Source organism: Grammomys surdaster, unplaced genomic scaffold (assembly GCF_004785775.1).
Source record: "Grammomys surdaster isolate TR1022 unplaced genomic scaffold, NIH_TR_1.0 125749, whole genome shotgun sequence".
Classification (NCBI taxonomy): Eukaryota; Metazoa; Chordata; class Mammalia; order Rodentia; family Muridae; genus Grammomys; species Grammomys surdaster.
Genome location: NW_021620581.1, coordinates 1442153 through 1470048, shown reverse-complemented (window position 1 = coordinate 1470048; position 27896 = coordinate 1442153). Strand labels below are relative to the sequence as shown.

Here is a 27896-nt window from a genome sequence, read left to right as displayed (position 1 = left end):
CTGTCTTTGCCACTGAGGTGAGTTTGCTATATGCAGCAAAGTGCTGGGTCATTTTTACATATCCAGTCTTTTAGTCTATGTCTTTTTATTGGGGAATTGAGTTTATTTATGTTAAGAGATATTAAGGAAAATTGATTGTTCCTTCCTGTTATTCTTGTTATTAGTGATGGAATTATGTTTTTGTAGCTATCTTCTTTTGAGTTTGTTGAAAGATTACTTTCTTGCCTTTTGTAGGTTCTAGTTTTTTTTCCTTGTGTTGGAGTTTTTCATTTATTATCCTTCATAGTGCTGAATTAGTACAAAGATATTTTGTAAATTTGGTTTTGTCATAGAATATCTTGGTTTCATCATCTATTGTAATTGAAAGTTTTTCTGAGTATAGTAGCCTGGGGTGGCATTTGTGTTCTCTTAGGGTCTGTATGACATCACTCAAGGATCTTCTGGCTTTTATAGTCTCTGGCGAGAAGTTTGGTGTAATTCTGATAGGTCTGCCTTTATATGTTACTTGACCTTTTCCCATTAATTCTTTTAATATTCTTTCTTTTTATTGTGCATTTGATGTTTTGATTATTATGTGATGGGAGGAATTTTTTTCTGGTCTTGTCTATGTGGAGTTCTGAAGGCTTCTTGTATGTTCATGTCCACCTCTTTCTTTAGGTTAGGGAAGTTTTCTTCTATAATTTTATTGAAGATATTTACTTACCCTTTAAGTTGGTAATCTTATTATCCTTAGGATTGGTCTTCTCATTTTGTCCTGGATTTCCTGGATGTTTTGGGTTAGGAGATTTTTGCATTTTGCATTTTCTTTGACAGTTGTGTCAATGTTTTCCATGATATCGTTTGCACATGAGATTCTCTTCTATCTCTTGTATTCTGTTGGTGATGCTTGCCTCTATGACTCCTGATCTCTTTCCTAGGTTTTCTATCTCCAGAGTAGTATCCCTTAATGTTTTCTTTATTGTTTCATTTCCTTAAAAATTCATGTATAATCTCAAATTTAATGGAAAACTTAAAAATAATTTATATGTACTTTTAAATTTATATCCACAATTTTTAAAAGAACAAATCATTTATGGTCTTACTCTCTCCTTTAAAGACACATATTTTATGTTTTAAAGTCTTGGTAACTGCAATATAAACTCTGTATAAGTAAAGTGAAGAATGTAAGCCAATAACCACCAGAAAGCACCATTACTACAGAAGAATGACCAGTGTCTCTGATAATTTATTGAAAATAGAAAGCAATTTTTGACTAATAAAATATTTACAAAATATTATTAAAATGAGTTTTGAATAGTAGTCTTTCAGACATGTGCAGATTTTCTAAGTTGAAACTGTGGGGTGAAAAATATTTTAGTACAATGGATGAGTATATACATAGTAGAAAGAAACAGAACATAGGATAAAATATGAGTGTATGCTCTGCTGCAGTTATCGACAGCCAAAACTACTTGTTTTTGTTCAGAGTTGTGAGAAACAAGTTTAATACAAGATGCCAACATTCTCTGTTCCTTTAGTTATGGCACTACCACTGAATCTAGAGTTTGGATTTGACTCAAAGCAAACTAAAAGCTAAGGTCACATGTGGTCCTTAAACTCAAAATCTGTATCAATTAGAACAAGAATGATTAGAAAAATAAGAAACAGAACATTTCCTCTTAGGTATATTGACTCAGCACTGATGGATACTTTACTTCTGTCTACTTTCTGATGTTAAAAAATCAGGATAGGGGGCTGGAGAGATGGCTCAGTGGTTAAGAGCACTGACTGCACTTCCAGAGGTCCTGCGTTCAAATCCCAGCAACCACATGGTGGCTCACAACCATCTGTAATGAGATCTGATGCCCTCTTCTGGTGTGTCTGAAGACAGCTACAGTATATTCATATATAATAAATAAATCTTTGAAAAAAAAAGTAACTTTTAAAAAAAATCAGGATATTTGAATTTATTCTAAGAACGCTCATTTTCAATTTCAGTTAATAGTGACTGGGCATAGAATAAATACTGAAATGATAATGGTAAAGACAGAGAAGACTGCAGACATATTTCTTAAACAAGAACAAGGGAAAGTGTAGGGAAAAAACCTCATAGCACAAGCAGCTGCAGCTTCTCTCTCCAGGCTCCATATCTCTCTCTCTCTCTCTCTCTCTCTCTCTCTCTCTCTATATATATATATATATATATATATATATATATATATATATATATATATATATCTTGGATATAACCACTTTTTTCAGGACAGCATGCTTTTAAGATCAATTTTTTTTGATAACTAAAAAATGCTTTTGGTTAGTAACACAAGTTTTCTCAGGCATAAAGTAGTTTCATTCTCCTTTTATGATGCATAAATAAAAGTTCCTTACATGGTTAGTGTGAATTAGGTAAGAGACAGGTGAAGGAGTTGTTTTTATCTTTTCACAAGTGTCAATATCCAGAATAGAAACTTAAACTTTGTAAACCTAGTGACTATACATTTTCTTTTTTAAATTTGTTATTAACACTTTTTTAAAAATTTCAAATATTATACCCCTCCAGGTTTCCCCCGGAAGGTCCCCCACTCCACAACCTCCTGTCTCCACGATGATGCTCACCCACCCTCCCAATCATGCCCCACCGTCCTATTATTCCCCTACACTGGAGGATCAAGCCTTCATAGGACCCAGGGCTTCCCCTCCCATTGATGCCAGACAAGATCATCCTCCACCATATATACAGGGTCATGGGTCCCTCCATGTGTATGTATTCTTTGGTTGGTGGTTTAGTCACTGAGAGCTCTGGAGGGTCTGGTTGGTAGATATTGTTGTTCTTCCTATGGAGTTGCAAACCCTTCAGCTCCTTCAGTCCTTCCCCCAACTCCTCCATTAGGGTTTCCATGCTCAGCCTGATGTTTAGCTCCAAGCATCCACATCTGTATCCATAAGGCTTCAACAGAGCCTCTCAGGATACATCTACAGCTAGTTCCTGTCAGCAAGTACTTCCAGGCATCAACAAGTGTCTGGGTTTGGTGGCTGCACATGGGATGGACCCCCAAGGTGAGGCAGTTTCTGAAAGGCCCCTTGTCAGTCTCTGCTCCACTCCTTGTCCCTGTGTTTCCTTTAGACAGGAGCGGCAATTCTGGGTTAAAATTTTGTGAAGGGTGGATGCCCCATCACTCAATCAGTGGCGATGTCAAATCTCTGGATATGGTCTCTACAGTTTCTTTCCCCAATTTGATGGGTATTTCAGCTAATGTCATCCCCATTGAGTGTTTGGAGCCTCTTGCTTTTCTGGCATCTGTGTCTTTTCCCATACACCCATTGCTACACATCTCTGTTCAATTTTCTGACATTCTGTTCATCTTGTCTGTCTCCTTGCACACCTAATCCTTCCCCCTTTATACTCTCACTCTCATTTCTTCCTCCCAAAGCTCTCTTTCCTCAATTTCCCATGATTATTTTGGTCTTCCCTCTAAGTAGGACTGAGGTACTCACACTTTGGCCTTCCTTTTTCTTGACCTTCATATGGTCTGTAAGTTGTATCATGGGTATTTCAAGGTTTTATCCTAATATCTACTTATCGGAGAATACATACCTCAAGTGTTCCTTTGTGACTGTATTAACTCACTCAGGATGATATTTTCTAGTCCCATCAATTTGTCTGGGAAATTCATAAAGTTCTTTTTTTTAACTGCTGAGTAGTACTCCATTGTGTATATGTACCACATTTTCTGTATCCATTCCTCTGTTGAAGGACATCTAGGTTGTATCCATCTTCTGAGCATTATAAATAAGGCTGCTATGAACACAGTGGAGCATACATCCTTGTATGTTGAAGAAGTATAGCTGGGTCCTAAGGTACTACTATGTCCAATTTTCTAAGGAACCAGCAGACTAATTTCCAGACTGGTTGCACCAGCTTGCAATCCCACCAACAATAGAGAAGTGTTTCTCTTTCTCCACATACTTGCCAGCATCTACTGTCACCTGAGATTTTGATCTTAGCCATTCTGACTTGTGTGAAGTGGAATCTCAGGGTTGTTTTAATTTGCATTTCCTTGATGACTAAGTATGTAAGGGTTGTTTGGTTCTCTGGAGTCTAATTTCTTGATTCTTGGTATTTTGAATATTAGCCCTCTATCGAAAAGATCTTTTCCCAATCTGTGGGTTACCATTTTTTTCCTATTGACAGTGTACTTTGCCTTACAGAAGCTTTTCAATTTTATGAGGTCCCATTTATTGATTGTTGATTTTAAAGAATAAGACATTGGAGTTCTGTTCAGGAAGTGTTCCCCTGTGCCCAAGTATTTGAGGGTCTTCCCTAATTTTTCTTCTATTCGAATCAGCATATCTGGTTTTATGTGGCAGTCCTTGATCCACTTGGACTTGATCATTGTACAGGGAAATGAGAATGGATGAACTTGTATTTTTCTACATACAGACCACCAGTTAAACCAGCATCATTTGTTGAAAATGTCTTTTTTCCACTGGATGGTTTTAGCTTCTTTGTCAAAGGTCAAGTGACCATATATGTGTGGGTTCATTTCTGGATCTACAATTCTGTTCCATTGATCTACCTGCCTGTCTCTGTACCAATACCATGCACTTTTATCATTATTACTTTATAACATAACTTGAGACCAGGGATGGTGATTTCCCACAAAAGTATTTTTATTATTGAGAATAGTTTTTTTATCCTGGTGATTTTGTTATTCCAAGTAAATATGAGAATTGCTCTTTCTTATGCTATGAAGAATTGAGTTGGGATTTTAATGGGAATTGCATTGAATCTGTAGATCGCTTTTGGCATGGTGGCCATTTTTATTATATTAATCTTGCCAATCCACGAGCATGGGAGATCTTTCCATCTTCTGAGATCTCCTTTAGTTTCTTTCTTCAGAGACTTGAAGTTCTTGTCGTACAGATCTTTCACTTGCTTGGTTAGAGTCACACTAAGATATTTTATATCATTTGTAACTATTGTGAAGAGTGTTGTTTCCCTAATTACTTTTCAGCCATTTTATCTTTTGAGTAAAGAAGGCAACTGATTTGTTAGAGTTGATTTTATATCCAGCCATTTTGCTGAAGTCCATTGTTAGCTATAAGATCTCTTTTTTGGATTTTTGGGGGTTACTTATGTATACTATCATATCATCTGCAAATAATGATATTTTGACTTCCTCCCTCCCAATTTGTATCCCTTTGATCTCCTTTTTTGTCTAATTACTCTGGCTAGAACTTTGAGTACTATATTAAATAGGCAATTAGAGAGTGGGCAGCCTTGTCTTGTCCCTGATTTTAGTGGGATTTCTTTGAGTTTCTCACCATTAAGTTTGATGTTGGCTACTGGTTTGCTGTATATTGCTTTTATTATATCTAGGTATGAAACTTGAATTCCTGATCTCTCCAATACTTTCAGCATGGATGAGTGTTGTACTTTGTCAAAGTTTTTTTCAGCATCTAGTGAGATGATCATTTTTGTTTTGTTCTTTGAGACTGTTTGTATAGTGGATTATATTGATTGATTTCCATACATTGATCCATCCGAGCATTCCTGGGATGAAGCCTGCTTGATCATGGTGGATGATCATTTTGGTGTGTTCTTGAATTAAGTTTGTGAGAGTTTTACTGAGTATTTTTGCAATGATTTTCATAATGGAAATTGGTCTACAGTTCTCTTTTTTTGTTGGGTCTTGTGGTTTACGTATCAGTGTAACTGTGGCTTTATAGAAAGAATTGAATAGTCTTCATTCTGTTTCTATTTTATGGACTAGTTTGAGAAGTATTGGAATTAGATCTGCTTTGAAGTTCTGATAGAATTATGCACTAAAACCATCTGGCCCTGTTTGTTTGTTTGCTTTTTTGTTTGTTTGTGAGACTTCTAATGACGACTTCTATTTTCTTGGAGGTTATGGGGCTGTTTAGATGGTTTATTTGAACCTGATTTAACTTTGGTACCTGGTATCTGTCTATACTATCATCCATTTCATCCAGGTTTTCCAGTTTTATTGAGTTTAGACTTTTGTAGTAGGATCTGATTTTTTTTTTAACTTCCTCAATTTCTGATGCTATGTTTTCCTTTTTGCTCCTGATTTTGTTAATTTGGATACTGTCTCTGTGCCCTCTGGTTAGTATGGCAAAGGGTTTATTTATCTTGTTAATTTTTTCAAAGAACCAGCTCCTGGATTTGTTGATTATTTGTATAGTTCTCTTTGTTTCTACTTGATTTCAGCCCAGAGTTTGATTATTTCCTGCTGTCTATTTCTCTTGGGTGGATTTGTTACTTTTTGTTCTTGAGCTCTCAGATGAGCTTTTAATCTGCTAGTGTATGGTCTCTCCAGTTTCTTTTTGTAGCACTCAGAGCTATGACTTTTCCTTTTAACACTGCTTTTATTGTGTCCCATAAGTTTGGATATGTTGTGCCTTCATTTTCATTAAATTCTAAAAAGTCTTTATTTTTTATCTTTATTTCTTCCCTAACCAAGTTATCATTGAGTAGATAGTTGTTCAGCTTCCATGTGTATATGTATGATGGCTTCCAGTTGTTTTTGTTGTTATTGGAGACCAGCCCTAGTCCTTGGTGTTCCGATAGAGCACATGGATTAATTCAATGTTCTAGTATCTTTTGATGATTGTTTTGTGTCTGTGTATATGATCCATTTTTGAGAAGGTACCATGAGGTGCTGAGAAGGTATATTCTTTTGCTTTAGGATAAAATATTCTGTTGATATCTTTTAAACCCATTTGGTTCATAACTTTTTTAGTTTCTCTGTTTCTCTGTTTAGATTCTGTTTCTATGATCTATCCATTGGTGAGAGTGGGGTGTTGAAATCTCCTACTATTATTGTGAGAGGTTCAATGTTTTTGTTGATCTTCAGTAACATTTCTTTTACAAATGAGTCTTGGTTGGCATTTTTGTTCTCTTACGGTCTGTATGACATCTGCCCAGGATCCTATGGCATTTAGAGTCTTTGTTGAGAAGTCTGGTCTAATTCTAATAGGTCTTCCTTTATATGTTATTTTACCTTTTTCTCTTACTGCTTTCAATATTCTTTCTTTGTTCTGTTTATTTCATGTTTTAATTATTATGTGACAAGAAGAATTTCTTTTCTGGTCTCATCTGTTTTGTGTTCTGTAAGCTTCTTGTATGTTCTGGGGCATTTCTTTCTTTAAGTTAAGGAAGTTTTCTTCTATAATTTTGTTGAAGATGTTTGCTGGTCCTTTGAGTTTGGAATCTTCACTCTTCTATATCTATTATTCTCACGTTCATTCTTTACATTGTGTACTTGAATTCTTGAAGTTTTTGAGATAGGAGCATTTTGCTTTTTGTATTTTCTTTACTGTTGTGTAGATGCCTTCTATGGTATCTTCTACCACTGAGATTCTCTCTTCTATCTCTTGTATTCTGTTGGTGATGCTTGCATCTGTGTCTCATGTTCTCTTTCCTAGGTTTTTCATCTCCAGGATTGTCTCCCTTTATGTCTTCTTTAATGTTTCTATTTCCATTTTTAGATCCTGAATGGTTTTGTTCAATTCCTCCACCTGTTTGATTGTGTTTTCCTGTAATTCTTTAAGGGATTTATGTATTTCCTCTTTAAGGGCTTCTAGTTGTTTGGTTGTGTTCTCCTGTATTTCTTTAAGAGAGTTGTGTGTGTGTGTGTGTGTGTGTGTATGTGTGTGTGTTCTTCTTAAAGTTCTCTATCATCTTCATGAAATGAGAATTTAGATCTGAATCTTGCTTCATAGGTGTGGTGGGGTATCCAGGACTTGCTGTGGTGGGAGAACTGGGTTCTGATGCTGCCAAGTCAAATTGGTTTCTGTCGTTTATGTTCTTGTGCTTGCCTCTCGCCATCTGGGTATCTCTGGTGTTATCTGGCCTCCCTGTCTCTGACTGGAGCCTGTCCTTCCTGTGATCCTGTGATCCTGGATGAGTCAGAATACCTGAGGAGTCAAGCTGCAACTGGGTTGTGGGCTGTGTAGGTATGGATCCAGAGCCAAGTCTCTGCTCCCAGCAGAGGTGGAAAGTGGAAGCCACACAAGTCTCTAACTCTACATTTTTAACTTACTTTTCTGTCTTCTCTCTCATAATTCTGAATAAATGTTACTTTCGAAAATGCTACTTTCATAGTTCCCCTGGATCAAAACTAAAGATTTAATGGATTGATACCACAATTCTGGGAATAAGATATTTATTTCCTTTTTATTTTTTTTTAAATTTATTTATTTCATGTCACTATCTTCACACACAAGACACACAAGAGGTCATCAGATCCCATTACAGATGGTTTCAAGCCACCATGTGTGTCGTGAAACATTGTAAACTGTAGCAAATCACAACCACCAACAGAGTCGGAGAAGGAATCTCAAACCTGGAGGAAACATCACATTAGCTTATTTATAAATGACAATAGACAATTAGCGAAATGAGATCACATTCATTCAAGCACACACACTCTGTACTAACCTCTGATCTGGCCAGATGATTGGTGCTGCTGGTAAGGTTCATGATGTGCCTATCTGCAATTTGGGTTCAAAGCAGAATTGATGTGGGATGCAGCCTTGATTTTGGTGGAATTTGCCCCGAAAGTGCCTTGTGGACCCGATCTGTGGTAGCTTCCGCTGGACAGCCTTGTAGACTTACAGGAATGCAGGCTTTCTCATTCGGTGGCAGGAAGTCTGAGAAGCGGGCTCATATCTCAGCAATGACGTCTTTGTGGGTCTCTGGGAAAGAGCAATTTTGCGTGGGCCAGACCGAAATCAGAGTGTTTAAGCTAATTTCAAACAATCAGAATTGATGCGGGAGTTTTATAACTCGAATACAGACAGCTTGGGCTCAGTTACCATGGTTACCTCTCAGCCAATTACAATTGAGGGCATACTACTCCGTTGGACATTTACCTTGCCTACTGCTTTATCTAGCTGTCACACTCGCTCCCAGGCCTGGCTTCAATGCCCACACTTTATCCAAAATACCGGGGTTTTTTTTTGTTTTTGTTTTTTAATTGGCTATTTTATTTACTTGTCAGATGTTATCCCCTTACTCCATTTACCCCCTGCTCAGGAACTCCCTCTCCTAGCCTCCCTCCTCTTGCTTCTATGAGAATGTGCCCCCTCCCATACTCCCACATCCTCACTCTTGAATTCCCCCACATTGGGCGTCCAGCCGTATTTTATTCTGCTCCTTACAATGTGATTGCTGGGAACTGAACTCAGGACCTGTGGAAGAACAGTCAGTACTCTTAACTGCTGAGGCATTTCTCTGGGCCTCCTTTTTTTATTTTTATAATTATTTCCATAGTAAAATTGCTTATAGCATCCTTGAGAGTGCTCCACACATGGAAGGTACTGAACATACTATTTCTGAGTAATTGAGCTGTTTATCATACAGACAGAACAGGAAATCTTTCCATATTATGCCAAAAATAGAACTACAGTGACGATCAATGTATTCTTATTTTTTATACCACTAGTCAGAGTGATTATACTGGCTCTCAACAATCACTCATGTCTTGGTTTGGCCATATTTTTCATGTATGTACAAGTAAATGGATTTATCATTGGTTGAACAGATCTCTGTTTACCAAAGGCATCCCACCAGAAGGGAATCTGGCTGTAGCAACCTTTAACAACTATCATCCTACTAGAATATTCTAATCAGCACTCATGATAACAGTCCTGGGCCATCAAGATGGCTTAGTTGTTCAGATTATTCATACTTGGGCATTGTCACCTTTTTTAATCTCTTGATCCTGATTTTATATATATATATATATATATATATATATATATATATATATATGATTTTTATTTATATTTCAGATGTTATCCCCTTTCCCAATTTCCCAAATAGTAGAAAAGAACATTATTCTCTAAACTGGTAAATAAATACACAAAATGAACAACAACAATAAAAAGATGACTTATCCGGCCAGAGTGCTTTCAGTCTACACTGACACCATGAGTTAAATCCTTCAAAACCAAATAGTAGAAGGGAACAATTGATTATAACAAGAACATAAAGTATATTTAAACTAAAAACCAAGTTTGTTGCTCAGTTTAAAAAAAAAAGTACTAATGATAGAGTTAATAGCTCACATTTCCTAGTGTTTCTCAAGTATAAAAAATAGTAGCTTCCAACCAAGTGTAAGACTGTAAGGACATGTTAGTATTTCCACTAGTAGCTTAAAATTCCAAGTACATTTCCCCTGTATTCTTGATTACTCTTCGTAATTCCTTTTTCTTTTTTTTTCTCTCAGATACTTGAGCTTTTATTAAACAATTGAACACACTTTTACAATGCCTTGATAGAGGGCTGCCCCACAACTGAACCATCACTTCTGATGAGGAAGAAACTACGGCTTCAGGTACACAGCTTAAGTTTGGCCATGCACCATCATAAATGCTTCAACATCTCCAGGAACTGAAAGCTCTTTATGAAAGGTGCTTCTTCAATTCTTCAACCACCTCTTGCGGTTCAGGAAATTTGAGCTTTTGTGGAGGACCCTTCTTAATACCAGTCCAGAGTTCAACACGGCTGTTGTCCGGGCGCAGCAGCGTCACCTCGAAGCTGCCTCTACGTGGTTTGGATGGGTTCACTTGCATAGGTAGCTCTGGGGCCTCCAGTTGCAGAGCCTGGCTCAGGGCAGCAGCATGGCGGCCTTAGACGAGTCAGGTAGTACAATGCTCAATGACCACGGCTGCGCCCTCCTCCAGTTTCTCGCGCTTTTCCACCGTCTCGATAGGCTCAGCCCCGGCTTTAAGCTTTCTTCCGAGAGGGGCCATGGCAAGGACCTCAGGATGGAGCGTTTGTGGAATAAAGTGGCGACGCAATCCCGGAGGGACAAACCAGCAGCTCGGAATCACACTTGGAAAGTTCAAATCTCACAGCAAAGGGCTCTTCGTAATTCCTAATTCCCTGACAAATATAAATGTATACTTATTGCAATACAAGTATAAGGACAGCATTATTGATTTTATTGTAGATTTTTTAATTTAATAAATTCTGATCACATGGTTTCCTGTCCCTCATTTCCTTCCAACTTCTCCTCTTCTCAAACTCTATATCATCATTCTCTATTTTTAGGAAACAAGTAAATACATAAAAACCCTATAAGAAAACAGAAGAAAAAACAAAGAAAAAAACATTCATCAACTTTTACCGAAGTGTGTTTCTATACGAGCCCTGAGATGACCTTTAGGTTTAGATTTCTCTCCCTTTATTCTCTCCATTCTCCACTCTTCCCTTCCCCTATCCATTTTATTATCCATTCCAATGCTTCACTCTCTATATAACTTTATATTTTATGTCCTCTCTTTAGAAATGTTTCCCTGGTCCTGCTTAGTTTCTTACTACATACCTAACATCTGTGCATGAATTGTGGCATGCCTATAGAACATTTAAACATATAAACAAATTCATATCTTATTTTATTTTTGGGGGGAGGGGTCTGGGAACCTCAGGATGATTTTTTCTAACTCTATCCACTTACCTGGGAATTTTATGATTTAATTTAGTACACTTGGTAATATTTGATTTTGTAAATGTACTACATTTTTTAAAATTCATTCTGATGAGTGACATCTAGGTTGTTTCCAATTTCTAGGTATTATGAATAGAGTAGCACCAAATGTGGATGAACAAATGTTTCTGTGGTAGAATGGAGTATCCTTTGAACATATGCCCATATATCCTGCATCTAATGAGATGATCATTTGGTTTCTACATTTTTGGGATGAAGCCTACTTAGTGGATGATCTTTATAAATTTGTAGTAGGAGATATTAAAAAGGAAATGTCCAGCTGGCTCCTGGCTTTGCCATCATGTTTCTGTACTAATACCAGCTACCAGCAGACTACCTGGTCCGTGCTGGGTGTCCTCTGGGCTACTTTCTCTAGCTAGCTCCCATTGTGACCAGTCACTGTGCTTCCATCTCTGGTTAACTTGTCACTGGAGCCATCAGTTCCTTCACAGCCATAACTACCCAGTTGGTGGTGGACTCACCTCCCAGTAACCCAGTAAATCGAAACACTTGATGCTTAAAGTTAACCAATAGATTTAGATAGATAGATAGATAGATAGATAGATAGATAGATAGATAGATAGATATCAATAAAATCTCAATACACAAGATGTCTGCACAAATTAGAAAGTTATCCCAATATTCCTAACCTTTAGATTTCCTATCTTCCTATTTATTTGAATCATGCGGGTCTATGTCCGCTGCCATTTCACCTTTATCCTCTCTCCATGCATCTCTCTGCCTGCCTTTCTCTCTCTCTCTCTCTCTCTCTCTCTCTCTCTCTCTCTCTCTCTCTCCCACCCTTAGCTCCACCTCCCTTTATCCTGTCCAATCATAGGCCTCCTGCTGCAAATAGATTGGGCAGGGAAATTTATGCCATATAATTAACTATTAAAATTATGGATTTTTAAGGAATTATTTAAATATACTGCATATAATTTATATCAGCGTTATTAATTCACTTTTCTCTTTTAATTATTAATTTTTAGACTGGTTCTAACTCTCTAGCTGCATTTGAGTTCACAGCATAGCCTAACTTGACATCAAACTAATGGTGGTTCTATTGCCTCAGCCTCCTCAGTGCTACCATTGTTAGCATGAGCCACCATAGTTAACTTTCCTTTCCTTTTTTTCTGTAATATATAACTATACATTTATTTTCATTTTAACCTGATTAGTATTTGTAGGAATTTATTTTAATGACTAAATTTATTTCTCAATTAAAATGAGGTAAAATATCTAATTTTTCTAGGATCTCTGTCTACTATTTCTATTGTACAAACTCAGGATACAGGTCAAAATATCAGAAAGCAAAGATGCATGTTTTCTGCACACTGGCAAAAATACAATTATTCCTTTAAGAACAGTACTTAGACCATATCAGTGATTAACTAACTTACCACACTTGGAATTTTACATTTGCTTGATAGGTAACAATGCTAAATAACTATCATGTATATGCTCTTTGAATGATGAATTTGACTTAAGTTATTTATAATAAAACAAAGCTTAAGAGTTCTTTATTTAGCCTCTAGATATTAGTCATTTTTCACATAAATGACTTATAAATGTTTTCTCCTGGTTAAAATATTGATAATGTCTAGTTATTTATTTCTTATTTCATATTGTTTTGTTTTAAGACAATATCTCACTTTGTAGTACTAGTTGGTCTAGAAACTGTAATTCTCTCGCTTTTGTCTCTCTAGTTCTGGGATTGCGGACATGAGTTATTATACTCAACAGTTTGTGTTATAGACTCTGCTTTCTTTGTAGCTTTAAGACCATTTTTTTCAGTCCTGGATTTCAAAGACTTACTGCTCATTTTTCCTGATAGTTTTATGTATTTAAATATTGGGTTTGTGATGCATTTAGCACTATTTTTATCTATATAAAACATATCTTTGAATGTTTTTGGTTGCCCAATTGTCCTAGCATGTTTTGTTACATTCATATGATTTATTCTATTTTTAGTAACTCTAAATGGTGTTGAGTGTTTTATGTCAGTATTGATATGTTCACTGTAAGAAAGAAACTTGATTTATGTTTATACCTTGTACCCTGTGATCATCTGGCTATTATTCATTTGTCTCAAGGAAGTTTTATTTTATGTATTCTTTAAGAATCTTCACATAATCATGGTATATGAAAATGTGTTCTTTCTGTGTTTTGTATAGTTTCTTTCCTTTCCTTTTATTTTTTTCTTGCTATATAATTTCTTTGTAGGTGACCTGTTTCTTGACTCAAACTTCTAGTACTATGCATAAAGAATAGAAAGAATAAGAATAGTTGTTTTGTTTTACTCTAAATGATTCAGGAAAAAACTTTTAGTCTTTCCCAATTAAGTATGCAGTCATAAAGTTATTCTTTATTGAGAAAAAATTATCACTCTGTAACCCTAGTATTCTGAAAGCATTTATCAATTATGGGCATTTTTAAATCAATAATGCTCAGTAATTTGTTCTTTAAACTTTGTGATGTATTAATTTCTGATGTTGAAGCAGACTTGTATCCCTAGAATAAATACCTACAGTCATAGTTAGTTCATTCACTTTTTATAATTAAATTATATTTCCTGTTAGGCTGATGAAAATTTTCCTTTGAGTATTCATTTGGGATATTTGCAGTGCCATGTTGACACATAAAAATAAACATTAAATCTATGTATCTTGTTGAGATGTTCTATGAAAAGAAAACAACAAACTTCTTTCCTCAAAGGAGTACAAATCTTAATTGTGCAGTTTTTGAAGATGAAGGTGATCTTATCAGGCTAGGTATCTAATAATGTTTTGTGAATTATTCCATTCCATGTACATAGGGCTTTATTATATAAATTTGATGAGCATGTTCTAACACAAGATTGTTTTCTGTTTTATTCGTGTAATATTTTGAGACTATTCCATGACATAAAATGTAAAAGAGATTCCTGAATGCTCTATTACTGTCATTGTTTTATAGATCCATCAACTTAAATGTACTAGCATTCCTCCATCTCTTTGTAAACACATAATGTGCTAACTTTTCAATGCTTCCTTTTTTCATGTCTCTGTGCTTATGTTTTGTCCATGGTCCAGTAATTTGATAAAGCCTATCATTTAAACTAGAATCCAAGCAGTTTGGATGCTGATAATTTTCTACTTGAACAATGCTGAATTAACTCTGGTAGACAGTGATGACTTTGCAGAATCAATATAGATTAACCATAGAAAATGAGAAAAATAAGGCACAAGTCATTTTTTCTGTACATTTTTAGAAATTTGACCTAATAAATACAATTATTAATATATTAATGTTACATGTTGGAAAGCTCACCTATTGAGGTAGCAGTCCACCATGTCCGTATAGCTCTCCAAGCTCAGGCAAAATGGAGGACTCCCTTTCTCAGCAGGGCTTTATCTTGTCCAGTGACCTTATTTGGAGAGTGTTTCAAAGCACAGGTACCTGGCCTTATCTGGAGGGTTAACCTACACTGAGCTCCCTGCAAGCACTTTATGATTCAGCACATAAGACCTGCTAAGCTCTTCATACCATATGATAATTACTGTACTATGACCAACCAGCCCTTCCCCTTCACCCCTAAGAGTCCTTATATGCTCTACCATTGAAACAGTAAAGTAGAGCTGTCTCACTGAAGCTGTGTCTCCAGAAGTCCTTCTATCATAGTCATGACTTTCCAAACCCTGCTTGCTGCTTTTGCTGCCTCTGTCTTTTTGGGCAGGTAGCCCCTGAAGACAGAGTCCTGAAGAAAGGGAGATTCACATACTATGCACTAATATAATTATTAGTACCTTTTTATGAAAATAAGTGGTTTTATATCACAACTGGTGTCTTATTTGTATATAAATGTCATTGGATATTTCTAATATTTGATATATCTTCCTCAGGAAAAATTCATGATACTGACTCTTATATACAAATATGTTATGATGATTAGTGAAGCAGTGTGGGAAAGATATTTTTAGGATCTTAAAATCAAAGAGAGACAGAACTTATTTTTTATTATGGTGCAACATTTTATATAAAGAAATTATTATTATGATATTTTAATTATCTACTTAAAAGTTGCATTACTAAATTTGACTTCTAATCAATGTAACTCACTTCCAGAATGAACTTTATTTGCAACCCCTTTTCTAGTAGAAAAAAATATCACATTTCCACTAAATTGATGTTCTCTAAGGCAAATATTCTCATATTTTCACCACTTCATTGGAAGTACTGGAAAACAAACTGAAACAGTTCAAGAGGTCAAAGTGATCATGGTGACATAATACGTCTGTTTATGCCAATAACAACCAAAATATAGAACTGTAATTCTTGACCAAGGACGAAATGAAACTAGTAGATAGTTTATGATGGAAGGGAAAGGGAAATATTAAATAAATATATGTTCCTTTTCAGATGACCAAGAAAAATATTCTTGTAGAGTATGGAAATAAACAAAGGGAGAAAACTAAAATTTTCTAGAAATATACATATATTTCTGAATCATTTGGGAAGAATACAACATAATTTTCCTGAAAAAGCACATACATGGAAGCTAATTAAAATAACTATGAATTATATTTTAATAACATCAGAAGTAATGTCTATATTATAGCATTGTTGTACTTCTTAAATTGTATCTATTGAGTAACAAAACTTCATTCTTTATATATTATTTTGAATAGCTTTGTAGGGAAGTTTTTTAGTGTTTGACTATTTGTGTTGATGAAGAATTCTAGAGGTAAGGAAAGCCATGTGTAATTTGCCAAATCAGAGAGTTTTGGGGTCTGATTGACTTTGGTGTATAATTTTCTTTTATTGATATTTTGTTGGTGGTGATACTTTAAATGCTAGTATGTTGTAGTTTGAATATGCTTGGCTCAGGGAGTGGCAGTATTAGTAGATATGCCCTTGTTGGAGGAGGTCTGTCATTTTGGGAGTGGTCTTTGAGACACTCCTCCTTCTGCCTGGCTTCAGATAAAGATGTAGAACTCTCAGCTCCTTCTCTAGCACTGTGTCTGCCTATATGCTGCCATGCTACCTGCCATTATGACAGTGAACTGAACCTATGAAGCTGTAAGCCACCCCCAGTTAAATATTGTCCCTTATAAGAGTTGCTGTGGTCATGGTGTTTCTTCACAGCAATGGAAATCTTAATTAAGAAACATATAAATTTAATTTTTAAAAGAATAAAATGGCAATAGAATACTAAAATAGAAATAAATTCAGTATACATTATATCTGAAAGAAAAAAACATGGACACTCTTTTCTGTTGGTGTGTGAAGTATGTATGTATGCATGTGTGCGTGTGCATGTGTGTGTGTGCATGTGTGTGTGGTATGCCTGTGCACATGTGTACATGTGAATCAGAGATTAACCATAGTATCTTCTTCAGTTATTTTCTTCTTCACTTTTTTGATACATGGTTTCTAACTGAAGCTGAAGCATTTTCTGAATATGGAGTTTGCCAGTTTGGGTATACTATATGCATGAACAGCAAGTTCTAGCTATTCACCTGTTCTGCCTCACCTTAGGATATATTACAGATACACACTACCATGCCAAAGTTTGACATGGTTGTGGCAAATCCAAACTCAAATCCTCATACTTGTAAGGCAAGAATTTTACTGATAAAACTATCTTCCCAGCACAAAATATATGAATATTATATAATCTAATTAGAAAGAATCTCTTAGATTTTTCTGATTGATGTCGTGAATGTCCACTAGTTCAAGCACACTCTATATATTTCCATCAGTGTGAATACTCACAGGATAGTTTGGAAAGTAAATATTTGTATTGTAAATTTTCTCTAAGTTAAAAGGAAATTCAGCCTAATAAAAAAATTAGATATGGGTGTATATATACATCTGTATACTCATGGGAAGAGCAATATTAAATATCCATTCTCAGTTCTTTGTAATTAATTGTGAATTGAAAGATCTCTAAAGGAAGCTTAAATATTTCTAATTTATCAGTCATTTAACTGAAAATATACAATATTTGGTATTAAATTAAATGAGTTGATGCATATTTAACACAAATAACTCAGAAAAGGGATGGATTTGCTATCAGCATGAGTATTGTGGGTATATTAAGATAATAGTAATGACAAGTGCAAGAATGAGGATAATCAAAACTATTAAGATAGTGCATACTTATTCAATGTTTTTTTAATTTGCTTGTAATTTACTTGGAGAATTTGTGCAAAACATATTATTTCACCGTCATCAGAACCATTTTGCATGGGGCTACTATAAATTGTTGTTGTGTATCTGTGACATAATGAGGTCACACTAGAATATATGTTAATTCTGAAAAGAAATCATAGAATTATTATCACATGGAAATTATCACATGGGCAAATAAGACACAGTTATGACATTTTGACTTCCTAATTATAAACTGCTTAGTTCTATTGATAAAGATTCTCTCAATATTTCTGATTAGCTAAATGCACCAAGGTACATATAAATTGAATTATTTTTAAATTTCCTTTTTGAATACTAAAATCTGTGTGCCTTACATAGACTTGGAAAAAAATAAGATACGAATTGAAGAAAGACAGAGTCTCATCTTTTAGTATGTCATGGTTGATAGGCAAATTACATCTCAAATGTGCCTAGCATTTCTCACTGAAAAGACATTTTATTTCACCATATCCAGAGTTACATCATTGGTGTCTGTGAATTGGAATAAATGTAGTCCCCTCTGCACACAGACTGTCTCAGTCAGGGTTTCTGTTTCTGCACAAAGCATCACAATCAAGAAACAAGTTGAGGAGGAAAGGGCTTATTCATCTTACACTTCCATACTACTGTTCATTATCAAAGGAATTCAGGACTAGAACTCAAGCAGGTCAGGAAGCAGGAACTGATACAGAGAGCATGGAGGGATGTTACTTACTGGCTTGTTTCCCCTGCCTTGCTCAGCTTGTTTTCTTATAGAACCCCAAACTACCAGCCCAGAGATGGTACCACCCACAATGGGCCCTCCCACCTTGATCTCTAATTGAGAAAATACCTTACAGCTTTGATCTCATGGAGGCATTTCCTCAACTGAAGCTGTTTTTTCTGTGATAACTTTAACATGTGTTAAGTTGACATACAAAGCCAGCCAGTACACAGACTGAATTAAAGAAGTCTACTGATTGAATGGCTGGGAAGTAGTTTTATTCTACACCTCAGTGTAGCCTATCCTCTCATACTGTACAACTTTATGGAACTAAGAATTTTTAATGGTTCTATGTTGTAAATCTTGTTGGTACTTAGCTTTCCTAGGGCCTATTTGAGATTCAGCTAAGTCAGTTATCATTGGTTCATTTACCATCCAACTTTCAAAACATTCTTGTTTTAACCTTCAGTGTTCTTCCTGACCTTGCATATCCTACTGAAGTTTCAGAGGAAGTGAAATTATGTACAAATGTTCAGTCTGATGCCTTATTGTCTTCTGCCTCAGATTGAAAACACTAGGGATTTATATATTTAGGAAACCTAGAGTAGTCTCTTTGGCAGGCATTCAAATACATAAACTACATTTAATTTGGAAATGTGATGCATGTGAGTTATTCAAGATATTAAATCCAAATATAGACATAATGGAAGAAAATAAATAGATCTTTACTGTTCCCACTTCGTCATTTATCCTCTAATGAAATTGTGAAAGCCTTAAACATTTATTTTATGCAAAATCTATATTTCTAATATCAAGTAGAGCTTTGTTTTCTTTTGTTAAGTTTGTAAAATAATTAGAAATCTTGTATTCTCCCTTTTGGCAGTAGGCTTGTCAGCCAAAGAATCCCAAATGAGTCAAGTATAATGGTTTCTGTGGATAAATGGCATATTTGGTATAAGTTCAGATTGCCATTATTGAAACAAAAAACAGAAGAATGAAGTTAAAGGGACCTGGCTACATAGTATTACTGAACAAGGCATGGAAAGCAAATGTGCAGTATCAAAAAAAAATTACTCTTTGTAATCAAATGAGCTGGAAAGTAAATTTCAAATACTGATCGAATAATGAGAAAGTCTCTTATGGCAATGTTTGTTTTCTCTAGTAACTTACTGCTGTTTGAATATTGCAAGTATTTAGGACATTAAAGTAATATTTTAACCTATTATATGTCCCAAAAATTACAGTTAATACAACATTAGAAATGAACAGAATTTCTTGTCAGTCTATGTAGCATATCCTGTATGTCCATAATAGATATCAGTACATTTTACTTTATACATGGATGCTCATTTGCCATATATCTAAATTATTAAACAAAACTATAATTACAGTTTTTTATCTTAAAGAGCGTAAATGTATTCTTTAGGCATAATGAAGGTGCATTATTATAGTGTGAGAGAAAATTATGAAGAATAATGTGGGAAAATGAGAAAACTCAAGTAAGTATGATGAGATAGATTAGCTTTAAATTGAAATTAGCCTCGTTTTTATGTCATTTGTGAATAATACTATCATTTAGTCTGTACTTATTTGTACTAGGTTCTGGGCTTTGTTATTCCCATATACAGGTAAACTGATTATTACCACTATATATTAAACACACACACACACATACACACACACACACACCACATGAAAGTATGGTAAGTTAAAATCCATCTTTATAAGAACTTTGGTTGGCATCCATTGTTACCCTCAGTGACTCTCTCCTAATATATAGCAGTTAGTGTTTTAAAAGTAGAGAACTCATCATTATTAGAAGATTAGACATTTAAAATGGAACGACTTATAGAATTATAATTAATAATAAAACTAAATATAAATTGTGAAGAGGAAGAACAGGGGACAATACAATGATCTTGTTAGTGATGGTAAAATTGTCATTATTTTATACAGCGCACTTGGTATTGGATGGTGGGAGAATTAAAGTTATATCCCTTGACATAAATTATGCTTTTCTGTTGAGAGATATGGGTAACTTGAAGTTTTACATTTCACAGAGAGAGAACTGGGGAATTCAATGTTTTACCTATGGGTTCTCTCTCTGTCTCTCTGTTTCTCTCTGTTTCTCTCTGTTTCTCTCTGTTTCTCTCTGTTTCTCTCTGTCTCTCTCTCTCTCTCTCTCTCTCTCTCTCTCTCTCTCTCTCTCTCTTTCTCTCTCCAAATCTGCTCTGGTTTGACATTAAACAGTATCAACCAAAACCAGACAATTCTGCTCATGTACATAACACAATCAACAGATTTCACCTGTCATGATAGGACAAGATGGAAAAGTGGTTTGTAATTAATTACCTGTGGTAGTTATCCAATTCACTACATAGTGAAAGGCACAGCAGAATCCACATGGAGGTATGGATGGTTCCATTGATCCATTGACCAAAGATATTTTGTTGTGTATTTTAACTTAATACATTTGAAATTAACAGGATTATAATTTAACAAAAACTATAAATACTATAAATATTTCACAGGAAATATATAGAATGTTAACAGATAGAAAAAGCATCTTGTACGTGGAGGTTCATAGGCTGAGTCTTGGTGAAAGTTAAATAGTTGGATAAGGTGCAAGAATATGGTTGTAGAACTATGCTGATGCATATACTGTAAGACTCTGCTAAAGCCTAGAGATTGTCTGTTGTGAGTGGCCAAATGAGGCTGAGTTGATAGCTTTGGAACACAAGCCTGGTTTGATAGCTTGGAGTCTTACAGAATCAAAAAAAGTAAGACATAGTATATATCAGAGTAGACCCTGGAGAAGAATGTGGAATGTCTGGGTCTGGATTGGAGTAGTGGTGGTTGTGCAAAAAGTCCTGTGCATGGATAAAGTTTGAGATGGTTCTGGCAGATGCAGAGAGGTTGAATGAGCTCCAGGAGATTATGGGACTAGCTTGGGCACCAAATGTGGGGCCACATAGAAGTCTAGAAGTTAGCTGCTACAAAGCAAATATGGTCAGACTAGTCCAAGCCACTAGCTGTGAGACCTGGCTGCATCATGTGGTAGTTTTGGGGAAAACAAATACTGGTGGTGAAGGTACTAAACATTGACAAGCTTAGAAGAGGATGTAGGAAGTCTGTGTAAGGAGAGGAAAGATCTATGTGGTTCAAAGGGTCCTATGGGTAGATTCAAGTATGCTTGGTACTTGTGGAAGCATAGACAATGGTTGAGGTGCAAAGGGAGATGGTAGAACAAGGCCTAGGTATAGCCTGTGAGACTTGGCAAAAGCCCAGAGATGGCTGTTTCAAGGTGCACATGTCCTCACTAGGCCAGGAGACTAGCTGTAGGACACAAGCTAGATCTGATGGTGTTGGGAAAAATAAGTACTAGGAGTGGGAGGGAGTACTCAACAGACTAGACCCTGGAAGGGTAAGGTGATCTGTGTATGAAGAGGAATCAGAACAAAGGTTCTGTTTATAGAAGCAAATTTGGTGGATATTGGTACCATAGAGGTTTACTGATGTGCAAGAAGATGTGGTAGGTGTAGTACAGGGGCAAAGGATCTTGTGTGCATATGCACATGGCACAGGTATTAATGGAAGCCATACAAGATGAGTGGTGGGATTAGGTAGGGACAAAGGATGTAGTCACCTGCCAAAGCCTAGAGGTTGGATATTTCAAGGCTCTAGGGACCAGACTAAGCAGAACAATCACTGTTGTTCCAATGGTAGATCTGGCAGGTTTCAGAAAAACAAACTTTTGGTGGTGGGAGTACTCACCAAGCTAGACTTTGGAGGAGGATGTTGAAAGTCTTGGTATGGAGTGATTTGTTGGAGCCAGTGCTAAACAAACTGTGGGTAGATGCAAGAAGGGCACAATCTGGTGAAAGCCTAGACATTTCCTGAGCAGTAGGAGGTAGTATGACTAGCCATGGGCCTGGAATACAGGAACCAGTGGAAAACCTAGAGATTGATTGCTACAAGATATAGGTGACTATATTAGCCCTGCATACTGGCTGTGAAACCAAGACTAGAATTGAGAGGTTGCATAAAATAAGTATCCTGTGATGTTTTACTTACCAGATTAGACACTAGAGGAGGATGCCAGGAGTTTGGGTAAAGAGTAGAGTGGTGGAAGCAGCACAAGTGTACTGCAGATGGGTTCAGGTAGATTGGGTCATGGTAAAGAAGTCTTAAATTACAATGAAGTGCAGTAGCTGGTGATAGAACTAGACCAGGACACAGGATTTGGGGTCTGTGCTGGATCTGGTGAATTTCAGAAAATCAAGTACCTGATAGTGGTAGGTATTCACTAGGTTAGAGCCTGGAGGAGGAAGTAAGGAGTCTTGGTATGGAGTTGAGTAGTAGAACTTCCAGAAAGTGTCCTGTGAGTACATGCAGGTAGTGCCATCCTGTCTATTATTACATTTTTATATATTTAAAATATAATCTGCTTCCATTTCTTCCTACTCCTCCCCTATAACCCTCCCCTTAGTCTCAGTTTCCTTTACTTTTACCATTATTATTATTGTTATTATTAGTAGTAGTATTAGTAGTATTAGTAGTAGCAGCAGTAGTAGTAGTAGCAGCAGTAGTAGTAGCAGCAGCAGCAGCAGCAGTAGCGGTGGTAGCAGTGGTAGTAATTGTTGTCATGGTTGTCATAATATATACAAAAATGGATAAATACATATAAATAAATAAATACAACCCTCTGAGTTCATTCAATGTTTTCTGCAACCATATGTTTCTAACCCTGATCCTTTGTTGGATAATCAATATATCTTTTAAGAAACTGTTCACAAATCATTTCAGTGCAAAATTTTCTCCATCACCCAAGACAATGAAGCATTATGAACAAACTTGTACCATGAGTCTATTTTTATCATGTAGAAATATCCTTGTAGTCAAAAAGCTTTGTTATTACTCAACTATTTTCGTGTCTACTAGCATGATTAGAACATGATAAGTTTTTATATTTTGCAGAATGAGTTGTTAGGACAGGAACTCAAGCAGGTCAGGAAGCAGGAGCTGATGCAGAGGTCATAGGGGGATGTTATTGGCTTGTTTCCCCTGGTTTGCTCAGCTTGCTTTCTTATAGAACCCAAGACTACCAGCCCAGAGGTCACACCACTCACAATGGGATGGGCCCTACCCCCTTGATCACTAATTAAGAAAATATCTTAGCTGGATCTCATGGAGGCATTTCCTCAAGGTAGGCTCCTTTCTCTGTGATAACTCCAGCTTGTGTCAAGTTGACACACAAAACCAGCCAGTACAGTTGTCTTCCCATGAAACATAAAAAGCCGGCAGTCATCAGAATTTATGGACACATAGTCACTGTAGCATTTGCATAGACAAGCCCTATGTGCTTTGTCTGTACATGAATGTGTACACAACAATTTCTGGAATTACCCTGGCATCATTATTGTCTTGATAAAACATAATAAAAATTAAAACTAAACTTAAACCACTGTAGTTTTGGTCATCTGTACTTATGTTTGTGCAAATATGTATACATGCATAAATATTGTGGCTAATGTTGTTGTGTGCTAAGAACATAGTGGACAAGTTCACCTTATATGTAGTATTAGAAATTCCTTGGTTTTTGGTGTTGTTTTAAAGCATCCAAAATGCTATTATATTTGTTCTCTTAATGGAAAGTCAGAGAATGATAGTATTTAATAATATGATAGTTTTTGAGATAGGATTTTATCATAAGACTCAGGATAGTCTCAAGCAGACCACAATCTCCTTACCTTTGCTTCCCAAGTGCCAGAATTAGAGATATGTACTTCCAAGCCTAGTTTTCTCAATCAATGCTTAAAGCAGGGTCAGATTATAGTCTATTACATGTAATATGAAGCTAATTTTGAAAAGAAATCAGCATTTTAAAAGAATACAAAGGAACAATGCATGCAGAACTGGTATTATAATTCTTAAACTAGATGGCTATTGAGGCAAAAAGAAGATGCAAGCCAAGGAATGGGGCAGAGGAAAGGAACTCTGAGTGAACAAGATAAGATATGATCAAAAGCAATTGGTACTTGTAATCATTTTCTCTGTTTGCAAATGTTTTCTGTTATTCACAAAGAAATCTCCCATGGATCTATTTACTTTTGATTCTTCAGAGAAAGGAGCTAAACAGCTGGTGAAAATATTAAAATTGGTACCTCCTTCAAAGTCAATATGAAGTATGTTGACTCTGCAAAATGATTTCTTTTACATGAGAAATTTTGTCATATTATTTCATTTCATTTCTATCTTCATTTTTCCCCAACTTATCAAAACAAACAAACAAACAAACAAAAAACACTCAAGGGTCAATTTGGAATGTTATACTTCAAAAATCACGCGTTATGCCATGTCAATCGCTTAAGGTACCCAACTTTCTTTCAGTTTCTTGCCTAAATTTGTAATTGCACTTTGAAGTCATCTTTATTTATTTTATTAACTTATTATTGCTAAGAAACTCACATAGCCAACTTTCTTCTAATTAGCCCTCAAGAATTCTTCTTAAATTATTATTTTCCAGACTATAGATATAAGCTCAAATCCTTATGAAAGATAAAAGTTTCTTTTATTTTTTTCCTATTTAATTTAATGACAAATAGGACAATGTACTATTTTTTCAGGTATCAATTTACAAAGACAAAAGGAAGATCAAAAGTAATTAAACTCTTTCATGAATGAAGGTTGTAAAACACAAACAGAAAACATTAACTATGTTGCTGGAGAGGTGACTCAGTGATTAAAATGTTTGTTCCTATTAAAGATGATGGAGATTCAATTCCAGAACCCATGTGGTGGCTCACAATTGTCTGTAACATTAGTTTCAAGGGATCTAGTTTCTTTTTTTTTAATCCCTATGGGCATCAGGCACACATATATTGTGCCAACCCATATACAGGTAAAATGCCCATACACATAAACTTAAAATTTAAAAAAGAAGAACAACAAAAATACTTTGAGTGTCACTTCAAATAATTTTAAAATTTGAAGTATAAACATAATATGTTTATATATCAAATTATTGTGAATCCAGAGCATTCAAAAACTCATATATTCATGCATGTATAATTGTGTGACATATTAGAATATATACTAACATCAATGATATATAACAATGTTTATAAAGAAAAATGTGATAACAAGAAAATGGCTTAGAAATGCAGTGTTGATAATATCACAGTACAGGGGAGGACCTCAAGAATTTGAGAATCCTGGTGGAACATTTATGCCATAGGAAACAGAAAGACCAGCAAAGACTGCAACAAGGATCAAAGATAGAGTTTTCCTTCAGGCTCCCTTTGGGCCAAAGCTAAGGTTAGGCAAAACTCTATAATAGGTTATCTAATAGATATTCTTTTCTTGAGATTTTGTTGTTGTTTTTGTTATTTTGTTGTTTGTTTGATTGGAAAATTTTTGGTTTGTTTTCAGTACATCTCTATGAACTTTTCCCTTCCCTCCATTCTTTCCAGTCCTTACCCTGCCTATCTCTCCCCACTCCCTCATATCCACTCTTCCCTTCCCTTCAGAAAAAAAACAGGTATTGGATCCCTCCCCTTGGAGCTTGGGGAACCCCACAGAAGAGCAGGCAGAAAAAAATCAAGGAGCCAGAGGACTCAACGACACCAGGAAAATATATTCATGAATATTAAGCAAGGCTCATAGGAGCTCACAGAGACTTAAGCAGCAATCACAGAGCCTACATGGATCCTTCTATGCATACATGCTATGATTGTTAGCTTGGTGTTTATGTATAACTCCTAACAGTGGGAATGTGGGGCTGTCTCTGATTCTTTTGGCAACTCTTGGGACCCTTTTCCTCCTACTTGGTTGCCTTACCTAGCTTAGATATAAGGGCTGGTGACGAGTCTTATTTCATCTTCTTATGCCAAGTACAGTTGACATAGTCTCTTCTTATTTCATATAAAAACACTATTTCATTTTGGATAACAACAGGGTAAATCAAAATACCTCTATTTAATTTGTATAATAACAGGGTCAATAAAATGCATTTTTATTTTTGCTTGCAGAAGAGGTTCTCATGTTGCACTTATATTTAATAAAATATTTTTAAAAGTCATTGGTAGTAGGATCTGTTTTGTCTTAGTGTGTCAAGGTTTTGTGTATGCTATTGCAGCTACTACAAAATTTATTTTTAGACAGGGTTTCTCTGTGTAGCCCTGGCTGTCTTAGAACTTGCTCTGCAGACCAAGCTGACCTCAAACTCACAGAGATCCATATATCTCTGTCTCTCAAGTTCTAGGATTAAAGACATACACCACCACAATCCATTTGTGACTTTGTATCTGCAAATACCAGGTTAAAGATAGGAAGATGGTAGATGGGCACATAATTCTAATCCCTAGCCTTGGAACTATTAATAGTTTCTGTCTACTGGGAGAGGTAGGGTGCAGTTTTTTTCTAAATGTTGTCTCTAGTGAATTGATCATGGTCAAGCGAGAGATAACATATCCAAGAATACACAGGCAGTATTATTTGGTCTTGATGGATTATAACAAAAAAATAAAAAGACAACAAAACAACAAAAAGATTAGTATTGTTTTGGGTTGGTAGGAAAGTAGGATAAATATGAGAAAAGTTGGGGGTAAGAGGGATGCACATTGTTAGAAACTCTTTAAAAACTAATGAAAATAATGTGGCAAAATCATTAGTAGTGATCCTAAACAAAACTGTCAAAAGTATTTAATTCTGATGACGCTCAGGGCTTTGTTCCTCCATATCTCATTCCTTCTTACTTTTTATGTAGAAAAGAATTGTCTAGAGCAAAAGGAAATTCTAAGAGAGTATTCCTGTTGAGCATGAGGGTGGAAGACACTGATTACAGGGGGAAGAAAGGAAGAATGGTCAAGCTATCAATGACTTTTAGAACTGCATCAGTTGTTCTGGATTGTTACCTTCAGAGTGGCATACAGAAAAGCAGAATTACACTGTTTTGCTTTGATGTCTTTTGGTTTTTTTTTTTTTATCTGTGACTGAATATAATCCCCAAGTGTATCAGCAGTACTCAAAAGGGAATACTTGAGTAAGATAGACTTGCATATTGAAGCTTCCTATTCACTTGAAAATATTGGGCAAAATTGTGGTCCCTTCATTTCCAGTAAAAAACATCAAATAATACCAATCAGAATTAAGTGAGACAGGATCTCCCATGGAACATCAGTAGAAAATCAACAAAAGCCAGAGATAACCACAACACTTCTGAGAAAGAAATGACCCTATAGACATGTCAGAAAGACTTCATCCTGAAGGACAAAATTGCCCAAGACAACATAATTTCTCTCCATTGATATTTATAAAACTTGTTTCCAAATGGAGTGATGTGAGCTGACGTGTTCCAGCATTACTTTCAACATTTGCTCAGAAAAAATGATGGCAAATCAAAAACCCAAATTAACTAAAAGTGGCTAATCCTCAAATGAACTTTCTCTTGACCTCAGCTAGTTGTTAGCCCTACTTAGGGCCTTATTGATGTGACAGTGGCTTTTTTTCACCTCTGTTCA

General features: G+C 35.7%; 1 pseudogene; it reads right to left on the bottom strand.

Annotated features, from left to right (window-relative positions):
- Window positions 1-10410: 10410 nt before the first annotated feature.
- LOC114639626 lies at window positions 10411-10761 on the bottom strand (annotated as a pseudogene).
- Between the last annotated feature and the right edge of the window lie 17135 nt (window positions 10762-27896).